This window comes from Octopus bimaculoides, chromosome 29 (genome assembly GCF_046866305.1).
Source record: "Octopus bimaculoides isolate indiv1 chromosome 29, ASM4686630v1, whole genome shotgun sequence".
Classification (NCBI taxonomy): Eukaryota; Metazoa; Mollusca; class Cephalopoda; order Octopoda; family Octopodidae; genus Octopus; species Octopus bimaculoides.
Window position 1 is genome coordinate 19,915,919 of NC_142956.1, and position 12,858 is coordinate 19,928,776.

A 12,858-nucleotide genomic window follows, 5' to 3' on the forward strand; every position below is an offset into this window, starting at 1 on the left:
ATATATCTATGTGCGTGTGTATGTATGTATAAATATATATATATACACACACACACACACATACATATATTTTAACCCTTTTTTTAAACCTAACAAAACTCTCAACTCTCATGCATCCTTATTTTTCCTACCAATTTATACATGAACTACTATTGAACTACAAAAGCTCAAAGACAATATAATGTATGGGTATATTTATTTTTTTATATATTATTGTTTTATATATTATTTTCTTCATTTTGTACTTCTTTGTAAAAAAATATTTTCATTCTCCTTCTTGATAATTTGCTTCTTCGCAATGAAAACCGGTTAGAAAAAACCTTTATTAAATTATGCTTCCAGTTCAGCATTCTGGCTTTTTTTCATTTTCCTATATATATATATATATATATATATATATCATCGTTTAACGTCCGCTTTCCATGCTGGCATGGGTTGGACGATTTGACTGGGGACTGGTGAAACCAGATGGCTGCACCAGGCTCTAATCTGATCTGGCAGAGTTTCTACAGCTGGATGCCCTTCCTAATGCCAACCACTCAGAGTGTAGCACCCCACCACCCACCTGCCAGAGCCTTGTAGAGCTTTAAGTGTTTTCGCTCAATAAACGCTCACAACACCTGGTCTGGGAATCGAAACCAAAATCCTACAACTGCATGACCGTTGCCCTAACCACTGGGCCATTGCACCTCCACAATACACACACACACACACACATGCACTTATGTATGTTGTTTTGTGTTGGGAGAGTCATGCCAACATTAATAACACACACACACACTGGTTCAATTCCACTCCTTTATAACTAGTCGATTGGTTAAATAATCAAGATAATCTTTTAGTATTTAAACGTGCCATATCTGATATGAGGGTTTATACCTGTTTGATGTTCCAACTGGCCAAATTTGGCCTCTCACCTATACCGAAAAATGTCATTCAACACAAAAGTGGTCACAACATTGAAATCTCAAAACAACAACATAAGGCATGATTAATTCAAATTCTTTTCAAAGAAGTGTTGGCCACATATGGATTGGCATATATCTGTGTGTTAAGATGATATTTTGAACAAAACATGACTAAAATAAATTCAGAAATTTAAGGTACATTTTTTTAAAAATTGAAATTGGATACACTTTAGATATAAAATGATAATTTTTTTTTTTTATACAAGAGGCTGAAGAAGTGTTGGCCACATATGGATTGGCATATATCTGTGTATTAAGATGATATTTTGAACAAAATATAACTAAAATAAATTCAGAAATTTAAGGTACATTTTTTTAAAAATTGAAATAGGAAAGACTTCAGATATAAAATTTTTTTTTTTTTTTGTACCAGAGACTAAAGAAGTGTTAGCCACATATGGATTGGCACAGAAAAGAGTCAAATATTTTAGTGTTAACTTACAGATAAGTCGGGCATATCTATATCTTGGACATTCACAAAGGTAGCACTAAGGTATCCTGATTGGCGACGCTTTTTATGCTGTTGATGAAAAAAAATGAAAGAAAAAAATTTAGGAAAATACATTTATAATATTTGCTTTAGAATATGGCAGAATCGGTAGAATGCCTGGCAAAATGCTTAGTGGCATTTTGTCTGTCTTTACGTTCTGAGTTCAAATTCTGCTGAGGTCGAGTTTTCCTTTCATCCTTTCGGGGTTGATAAATTAAGTACCAGTAAAACTCTGGGGTTGATCTGATCAACCAGTCCACCCACCCCAAAATTTCAGGCCTTGTGCCTACAGCAGAAAGGATTATCATCATCATCATTATTATTATTATTATTATTATTAGTGGAAGCGCGTGGCTTAGTGGTTAGGGTGTCAGCATCATGATCGCAAGATTGTGGTTTCGATTCCTGGACCGGGCGACGCGTTGTGTTCTTGAGCAAAACACTTCATTTCACGTTGCTCCAGTCCACTCAGCTGGCAAAAATGAATAACGTTGCGATGGACTGGTGTCCCGTCCAGCTGGGGAACACATACGCAACTGAAACCGGGAAACCGGGCCCATGAGCCTGGCTAGACTTTAAAAAAGGCGCAAAAAAAAAAAAAATATTCTTATTGCCTTTGCCCAGCTTCTAATGCTGGAGATGTTCTATGGTGCCAGCTGTTCCCTACCAGTGAACTAATGTAACACCCCTTATTTTTCTGGAGTATTCGAGTGGTTCCAAGCAGTGCTGTTTTCTGCAAGTGCTCCTCCCTTATTGCAGCCCCTATTTGTTCCATGTACTTCTCGAGATTTTTGCTCACTGTTCCCTCATAATAGATGAGCTAAGAGAATAGTAAAAAGGGCCAATAACAAGCAGAAAACATTTTTATTTTCGCTCTTTTTATATATTTTTCCTTCTCTCTACCTTTTGAGCTACATTTCTTAATGTGACACAAAATATAAATAGAAGCATACTATTTTATTAATACATAGACATATTAAACATTATGGTTTGTGAGTAACTACAGATCATGGAGATTTTTGGTAATTCATTGTTAAGATTAAACATTAAAAATAAAATGATGCATGTTATCTCAGTTAAATTATTAGCTCTTGTGCTAACATCAAAAGGGATTACAGAAGTGTTGTTAAACCAGGAATAATGCACAACAGATGAAGTGAGAAAAGTAGTAAAATGAACTAGAAGCTGTGGATCGGATGTTAAAAGCATTTAGTGAAGATGTTATACTTCTCTGACAAGCACAAATTGCAATTATTTCACACATTTAACAACAGGTTAAGATGCTTTGGGTCATACAGGTGTTAGTAATTTTGCTGTCTTTCAGATTCCATATATATTAGGAAAGAGGTAGGGAGTTGATTAGTTATCCTGACACGGATTCTGCATTCATGCCTGATGATGAGGCCATTCTACATGCTTAAAACCTAGCTAGAACCTACCTCAAAACCTACAAAGAGATTGCAGTAACTGTAAAAGAAGAGATGTGGTCTCGTTTGCTGCTCCTTGGGGAAACAAAAGAAAAAAAAATTGTGTACATCTGTTTCAGTAAATACATATACATTACATAAATATATATATATCATCATCATCATCATCATCGTTTAACGTCCGCTTTACATGCTAGCATGGGTTGGACGATTTGACTGAGGACTGGCAAGCCAGAAGGCTGCACCAGGCTCCAATCTAATTTGGCAGAGTTTCTACAGCTGGATGCCCTTCCTAACACCAACCACTCAGAGAGTGTAGTGGGTGCTTTAACGTGCCACAAGCATGAAGGCCAGTCAGGTGGTACTGGCAATGGCCATGCTCAAAATGGTGCGGTACTGGCAACGGCCACGCTCAAAATATATATATATATATATATATATATATATATATACATATATATATTTCAATAATAGGACGAATTCTTTTACAAGAATTTATCAAGTAGCTAGCGTGAAAATAACCTCATAAGGGAAAAAATCCATCATTTATTCCCAAAATATATATTTATATTAGGACATTACTATACAATAACGCCTCACGCCATGAGGGACTCTAAGGTCAGACTACTATAAAAATGTGCTTTTTTTATAGTAGTCTGACCTTGGAGTCTCTCATGGCGTGAGGCGTTATTATATAGTAATGCCTTTATATAAATATAAATATATATATATATATATAAATATAATACAAAGAATATATATACATGTATACACACATATATGTACATACCTACATCTACATGTGTATATATATGCATATCAGGGTACAGGACGTTAGAACAATGAACCACAGACAACGGAACGAACACATAGGAAAACGGAAAGCCACTTGGAATATCCCTTCATCAGCTGTCTCTATTCTAACTAGACGTATATATATATATATATATATATATATATATATATATATATATCATAATCATCATCATTGTTTAATGTCCGCTTTCCATGCTAGCATGGGTTGGATGATTTGACTGAGGACTGGCAAGCCAAGAAGAAACTGAATTCTTGGATATAAGATAAAGCCATCACCTCCTATCATAAACCCGGAAACCGGGCCCATGAGCCTGGCTGGGCTTTGAAAGGGTGCATTTATTATCATTACTATATATAGAAATGTATGTATATATATATATATGTATGTATGTATATAGAAGATATGGAAGCCAATGAATCAGCAAGTAGCTTAATGTCCTCGTTTGATTTATTAAAATTAACGATAAAAATTTCTTTGAATAAAACTTTACTGTTTTCACAAGAGGAAACACTCAACAGTGTAGTGCCATTGTACTATGAACCAAAGGTGGGATGGTCACTAATGGAGCACCTTCCATCATCGTAATCACCACCACCACCACCACCTCCACCACCGCCAACAACAACAACATCACCATCATAATCATTATGGCCATCATCATTAATTATCATCACCATCATCATCGTCATCATCATCTTCATTGTCGTCATCATCATCATCATCATTCATCATCATCTTCATTGTCGTCATCATCATCATCATCATAATAATAATAATAATAATAATAATATCAACCATCATCATCATCATTATCATCGCCAAGATTACAAAGTTGGTACACAGGAAATTCTTTAAAATATCCTCTGGCATTAAGAATGTGGGAGTGGGGGTCGGGTGGCTGTGAAGACAGTGGGGGAGGAAGTGTTTGACGATGATGATGATGGTGATGATGCTGACGATGAGGAAGGGGGGAGGAGGATGAGCAGTGAATGGCTGGTGGGGGTGAGTGGGTGGGCGGGCGTGTGGGAGTCGGGTGGGGGGGGGGGGGAGGGCAGCACCGAGGGATCGAAAGTAAACAGATAAGACAAGTCTTAATTAAATATACTTATGTAATGATATGTCTTATCGAGAAGTTGAGTCAGACTTCTTCACACGTGTGTTTGGTGTGTGTATGTGTGTGTGTGTGTGTGTGTGTGTGCGTGTGTGTGCGCGTGTGCATGCTGATGTGTGTACGGGTGTGTTTGCATGTGTGCGTATGTATAGATGTGTGTGCGCATGTGTGTTTGTGTAGCTGCGCGTTTGCGTGTGTGTGTGTGTGCATGTATGTACTGATGTGTGTCTGTGTCTGTGTGTGTGTATGTGTGTGTGTGTGTGTGTGTGTGTGTATGTGTGTGTGTACTGGTGTGTGTGGGCGTGTGTGCGTGTACAACCTTCTCCAGTTGAGAGCATTGCTTGTATTGCTAAGCAATGCACGTTACATGTGCATTCTATAAATTGCATCTATGTGTGTTTATAAAATTTATATATGTAGTTATATATAAACATATATAATTACAGAGCAGGCTCCTTCCTGGCCAGCTCTTGTCAAACTGCCTTCCATGCCAGCATGGAAGGCAGATTTTAAACAATGATTCTCACCACATGTCCATACCAGCGCAATCGTCTCTCTTGCACACCACAACTGATGCTTCTTATGTTCAACTTTTCTCTCAAGATACTTACGCTCTATCGAGTATGCACACTGACATTACTCATCCATTGGAGCATACTGGCTTCATTCCTTGCGAGCTTACGCATGTCCTCAGCAGTCACGGCCCATGTTTCACTGCCATGTAGCATGGCTGTTCGTACACATGCATCATACAGTCTGCCTTTTACTCTGAGTGAGAGGCCCTTTGTCGCCAGCAGGGGTAAGAGCTCTCTGAACTTTGCCCAGGCTATTCTTATTCTAGTAGCTACACTTTCAGTGCACCCACCCCCACTACTAACTTGGTCACCCAGGTAGCAGAAGCTATCAACTATGTCTAGTTTTTCCCCCTGGAATGAGACAGAAGTTGTTTTCTGCATATTTACAGTGTTTATTGCACCTGAACATCTGCCGCACACAAAAACTAACTTCCTAGTTAACCTGCCATTGATATTGCTACAAAAATTATGGGACCTCATAGATTCTGGTTTGGTGTCCAGTGTAGTTGTATGCTGTCAACTTAATGTGACAGTCCCATGAAGGGAATAATACTACTGCTATTTAGCACTAGGAAGCAGCACCGCTTCCTGTCGGTCTTGACACATTTCCTGTGGGGGCACATACACGGGACACACAAGGACAGACAAATGGATTAAGTCGATAACATCAATTCCAGTGCGTAACTGGTACTTATCTAATCGACCCCGAAAGGATGAAAGGCAAAGTTGACCTTGGCGGAATTTGAACTCAGAACGGAACGGCAGACGAAATACTGGTAGGCATTTCGCCCGGCGTCCTAACGATTCTGCCAGTTTGTTTCGCAATAACGATAATTTTTTCTGCTATAGGCAAAAGGCCCGAAGTCTTGGGTGGGGGGTAGAAGAGAATAGTCAATTACATCAACTCTGATACACAACTGGTTCTTAATTTCTTAATTTATCGACCCTGGAGAGATGAAAGGCAGAGGCTTGACCTAAGCAGAATTTGAACCCATAACATCAAGACCGATGAAGTGTTGCTAAGCATTTTCGTCGGCGTGCTAACGATTCTGCCGATAACGAATTTCATAGCCGCTCAAATAATGCTCCTCGCTGTAAAATGCTCGACTTGCAGTTAGCCAATGTCTCTGGACAAGACACAGTATAAAAAGCATGACAAGAAGAAGAAGAACAACAACAACAACAACAACAACAACAAAAGCACCAACAACAACAATACTAATAATGACAACAGTAAAAATCTAATTATAGTGGCCCCTTTTTAAAAAAATCCCAGCTGAATGAAATAAATGTGTCTTTATATAGTTGTCACACAGGATGTAGGGTGATTCAAGGAGATGGTGGTGGTGGTGGGGGGATGTGATGGAAGTGGTTGTTGCTATGGTGACAGTGATAGTAGAGGTGGTTGTGTCGTTGTAGTGCTAGTGGTGGCAATGGTAGTAGTAGTAGTGGTGTTGCAGGAAAGGCATGTATATATAATATATATATATATATATATATATATATATATATATATATATATATATATATATATATATATATATATATATATTTATATATATATCATCATCATCATCGTCGTCGTTTAACGTCCGCTTTCCATGCTAGCATAGGTTGGACGATTTGACTGAGGACTGGTGGACCATATGGCGATACCAGGCTCCAATCTGATTTGGCAGAGTTTCTACAGCTGGATGCCCTTCCTAACACCAACCACTCAGAGAATGTAGTGTGTGTATATATATATATATATATATATATATATATATATATATACAGATTGGAGCCTGGTGTAGCCACCTGGTTCACCACTCCTGTCAAATCATCCAACCCATGCTAGCATGGAAAGCGGATGTTAAACGATGATGATGATGATGATGATGATGATATATATATACATACATACACCCACACACACATACATATATCTATCTACATAACAGCCCACTAATTATTCTACTCTACCTTTGTAAGTTGTGGGTATAGGGGTATGATATCTACTATGTATATATTTCCTATTTAGTATTGGGGAAGTTTCATTTATGAGGACGTACTCTTGCATTTGTCTGAGTGTTGGGGCCTTAGGATGCTTGGATAAGATGTGGATGTCAAGTTGAACCAGGTTCCCTCCATGTTGGTAGAGTATGGAAGACTGTTTTTTGTCATCATGCTGAATAAAATCAACTGATTCTCTTGCACACAAGTATATCCTGTTTGAATAAAAGCAATGAGTGAACGACCTGAAATTGAATATTAATTAATTGTATTTCACTCCGAGGTAATTACTAGTAATTTCTGAAAATTTTATTAAGTAGAAAACTGTTAATTAAATTATTTGTTAACTGGAGTACCAAAATGTTTGTGACAACTTCATCATTTGTCTACCTGGGGTTGATAAAATAAAGTAGCAGTGATATACTGGGGTAGATTTAATATTCCTATAAAACATCCAAGATGTCAATGGAATTATAATAGAAGACTAACTCTAACTTTACCTTTCATTGTTGTGGGGTTGATAAAATAAAGTAGCAGTGATATACTGGGGTAGATTTAATATTCCTATAAAACATCCAAGATGTGAGGCGATGACTACTGACCGAGACCTTTGGAAATGTGCTGTGCATGAGAAGACCCGGCAAGCCAAGTAAGATCGTTGCCAGTGCCCCTGGACTGGCTCTTGTGCGGGTGGCACATGAGATGCACCATTTTGAGCGTGGCCGTTGCCAGTACCGCCTGACTGGCTCCCATAGGATTTTCGAGTGAGATCGTTGCCAGTGCCCCTGGACTGGCTTGTGCGGGTGGCACATAAAGGACACCATTTCGAGCGTGGCCGTTTTCGTGCGGGTGACACGTAAAAGCACCCACTACACTCTCTGAGTGGTTGGCGTTAGGAAGGGCATCCAGCTGTAGAAACTCTGCCAAATTAGATTGGAGCCTGGTGTTGCCATCCGGTTTCACCAGTCCTCAGTCAAATCGTCCAACCCATGCTAGCATGGAAAGCGGACGTTAAACGATGATGATGATGATGATGTCAATGGAATTATAATAGAAGACTAACTCTAACTTTACCTTTCATTGTTGTGGGGTTGATAAAATAAAGTAGCAGTGAAATACTGGGGTAGATTTAATATTCCTATAAAACATCCAAGATGTCAATGGAATTATAATAGAAGACTAACTCTAACTTTACCTTTCTTTGTTGTGGGGTTGATAAAATAAAGTAGCAGTGATATACTGGGGTAGATTTAATATTCCTATAAAACATCCAAGATGTCAATAGAATTATAATAGAAGACTAACACTAACTTTACCTTTCATTGTTGTGGGGTTGATAAAATAAAGTAGCAGTGAAATATTGGGGTAGATTTAATATTCCTATAAAACATCCAAGATGTCAATGGAATTATAATAGAAGACTAACTCTAACTTTACCTTTCATTGTTGTGGGGTTGATAAAATACAGTAGCAGTGAAACAGATATTTTAAAATCTTACACACTCATCACCTCCACTAAACGCATCCTGTGTTTTTGTCTATACATCATGTCACTTATGAGATCTTTTAATCCACTTCAGTCTGTTTCATGGTTGACTCATTGGCGACTAAAGCGACAAATATTTAAAGCATTCTTAGTGAAGAGGATTAATAGAAATCCAGAAGAACTAAAAACAGGATCTGTGAAAAGGACGGGTGAACCTAATGTAGGTTCAACAACTGTCAATCAAAAGCACGGGGCCTCGGAAATTCCAGGCAGGTTTCCAGTGTGCTGGAAGACCACTGGGAGTGAGGAATACCCTAACTTTTGTTAAAGCATGTCTGTAGAACCTGCTTGAAACCCAAGCTGTCTCTGCTCCAATAATCAATGTTAACTTGGTCAGTGAATTATCTATGACGATTAGCAATCAATGATATGAGGAACGGCTATACATCACACCATTCCAAAATGACCGGGGACCACACGTGAACTTGCGTTGTTACCAAAATTCTGAACACAAACTCTAAACCTCAACAGCGAATGGTAATTACAGCTATGGCTTCTGATCCCTCTCCGATGTGCTTGCTCTCAGAATGTGACATTTGTCAAATCCATTACAGCCTTGACCGCAGCTAACCATCAGATGTGGTCAGCTTTTCTGAGGGCCATGGTGAATTTTGTCAAAGCTGGTTCAACCCCCTCCTGGGTAAATGTTACTGTAAGTACATACAAGTAAGTAAATACATATTCCTGGCCCCTAAAAGTTATTTCTTTTAACTCATTTTCTTTAAATTATGGGACCTCAGAGATTCTGGTTTGGTGTCCAGTGTGCTGGAAAATCACTGGGGGTGAGATACTTCTTAGTGCATACACACACACATACATACTTTCACATATACATACATACAGACATATATATATACATACATACATGCATACATAGACACATACATACATGCATGCATACATACGCATATACATATATACATAAACAAACATGTATATACATACACATATACATGCATGCATAAACATCCATTTAGTATACACACATAAATATATACATTTACATACATACATAGTATATACTTACATAGACATGCATACACGCATGCATACATACATACATACGCCAATTCATATATACATAAACAAACACATATGTATATACATACACATATACATGCATATGTAATAATATACATATGGAAAATACTGGAAGGACTGGTGCCAAACTTTGGTATCAAGTACTACAGGAATGCCCGCAAGGGTCGCCACTGCATGGTGCCAAAGGTACCGCCCACTGCATCTCACATAAGAACGAGATACTGCAGCAGCCTCGGTTTCAGAGGACCTCAGCTCTTCAATGCCCTGCCAAAACATTTGAGAGACATGCAAGACATGGATGCGGAGGTCTTCAAGACAAAACTTGACGCTTTCCTCTCCACGATACCAGACGAACCAATGGCTCGAAATGAGACACAGTTTAGGGCAGCTGTGTCAAATTCTCTTATACACCAGATGTGCCATCAAAACTCTTGATTGGACCATGTCAGGTGGGGGAGAAGAGCCATGCAAGGAACGTGAAAATCACGGTGGTGCACCAGCATGACCGCAGCCACTTGGCTGAAACACATAAATAAATAAATAAATAAATAAATACATAAACATCCATTTAGTATACACACATAAATATATACATTTACATACATACATAGTATATACTTACATAGACACATACATACATGCATGCATACATACGCATATACATATATACAGAAACAAACATATATGTATATACATACACATATACATGCATGCATATACATACATACATGCATATATACACACATGCATACATACATAAATAGATACATATCAATAAATAAATATATATATGTATATATATACTCACCAAAGGAAGTGCCACTGGTGTGTTGAAGGACAACTGAATCTGAGCTGAACTGACATATGTGTCTGGCCGTTGCTGTTTTAGCGGTGATGGCCACGTTCTCCCTGACGCCGCCATCATCAATACCACTTACATACATACATACATACATATATACACATACATACATATATAAATATATATATATACACGCTTGCAGCCTTACACATACATACTCAGAAATGCACGCTCGGACGTATAAGCTCTCTCTCTCTCTCTCACTCTCACGCGCGCTCACATATAAGATGGAGCAGTGAGCAAGGAAGTCGCTCTAAGTGGTCGAGGGGGTCGGCTAGAAATAGCAACCAAATCACCCACCACCACCACTACCACTTTCCCTCTCTCACATACACACACACACACACACCTTACGGATGAGATCCTTAATACAGGCGGCAGTGGCAGCGGCCGTAGTAATAGTAATAGTAGTATAGTTGTTGTTGTGGTGGTGGTGATGTTATATGCGATAAAAAGAAAAACAAAACGGGGACAGTCACGCCTGGAAAGCTCCTTCGATCATTGCACCAACGGTAATAACAGCAACAACATACACACACAAACACATCGATACACGCACGCACATATATAAACTTACACACACATCACTGTGCGTATAAATATATATATATATATATATAATATATATATATATATATATATATATATATATACGCTCTCATACACACATAGACATGTATGTGTGTGTGTATATATATATATATATGTATATATATATATATAGAGAGAGAGAGAGAGACTCACGCACACGCATAAACACTTACAAAGTTTAGTGGTCGAAGATGGCGGTGAGGAAGTCCTGGCTGTTGTTGACGTTGTCGTAAATGCAGACGATTACGAAGATGTTGCTGGAGATATCGGTTCAGATTTCAATGAAGAATTATCAGAACAGCGGGAAGTGACTGTTTGTAGACAACGAAGTGAAATGAATGGGAAATGCGAGAAATAGGTGAAGCAGACGAACACAGATCGAATGTGGGGGTGTTTTTGTTTTTGTTTTTGTCTGCTTTGCTTGCTTGTGGGAATATGTGTATGTGGGAAAGAAGTGGAAGTGACATGCACATAAAAACACACACACACACTCGTATATATATATATATATATATTTATATGTGTGTCTGTGTGTGTGTGTGTGTGTGTGTGTTTGGCGGGGGGGGGGGTTGCCGGTATTGAATGAGTGTAAACAGAGGCTTTTATATGTGCATAAGTTACATATATACATATATATATATATACGTACATACATGTACACGTACAAATATATACACATACAATTATACATACATACGTATACACATGCACATACAAATATACATACATACGTAGACACACACACACACATATATATATACACTCACGGTGAGATAGATATACAGAGATAATAGCCTGTTTACATTCATTTAATACCGGCAGCGCCCCTCCCCACCAAAAATACACACACACACATATATATATACATACATATATATATATATATGTACACACATATATATGCGACATATACACTTACAGGCAACCACACAAACACTTACATACACACACACAATATAGACAGAATATACTTACATAGTCTGTATAAACATCCTGACACTTACACACATACATGTATGTGTATATACGCAAAATATTTATATATATACATATAAATATAGGTATATGTATATACACACAAATTTAAACACAAGTCACTCCCTGTAGATATATAAAAGATAAATTCACAATTCATGACTGGTGGTGGTGGTGGTGGAAGTTGGTGGGAAAGTCGTAGTAGTAGCAGCGATGTTGGTGGTGGTGGTAGCGACGGTGATGGTGACAATGGAGTGGTTGTTATTGGTGGTGGTGGTGGTGGCGGCGGCAGCGGCGGTGACGTTGTTAGCCTTGTGGGCTCTGTTAGTTTGACCCAGGTCAAACCGGAACCGACAGATCTAGGCATGAAGACAGTCCAGCTGTGACCGTCCCTTCTCGTTTTCAGCGTTATCTATATCTTTACCACACTGCTTCTAATCTTAATCTAATCTTAATCTAA

At 38.3% G+C, this 12,858-nt stretch overlaps 1 long non-coding RNA gene across 3 annotated transcripts; it reads right to left on the reverse strand.

Annotated features, from left to right (window-relative positions):
• Positions 1–1,273: 1,273 nt before the first annotated feature.
• On the reverse strand, positions 1,274–12,573 carry LOC128251459 (uncharacterized). 3 transcript variants are annotated; one of them, XR_016238977.1, is made up of 3 exons: positions 12,399–12,573; positions 2,898–2,960; positions 1,274–1,488 (listed from the first exon to the last, which is right to left on the reverse strand). It is a non-coding gene; the product is annotated as an uncharacterized LOC128251459 (long non-coding RNA). The 3 variants fall into 3 exon arrangements; XR_008267133.2 differs by lacking the exon at positions 12,399–12,573 and adding an exon at positions 10,779–11,032 and having other exon boundaries at positions 1,283–1,488; XR_016238978.1 differs by lacking the exons at positions 2,898–2,960; positions 12,399–12,573 and adding an exon at positions 10,779–10,917 and having other exon boundaries at positions 1,359–1,488.
• Between the last annotated feature and the right edge of the window lie 285 nt (positions 12,574–12,858).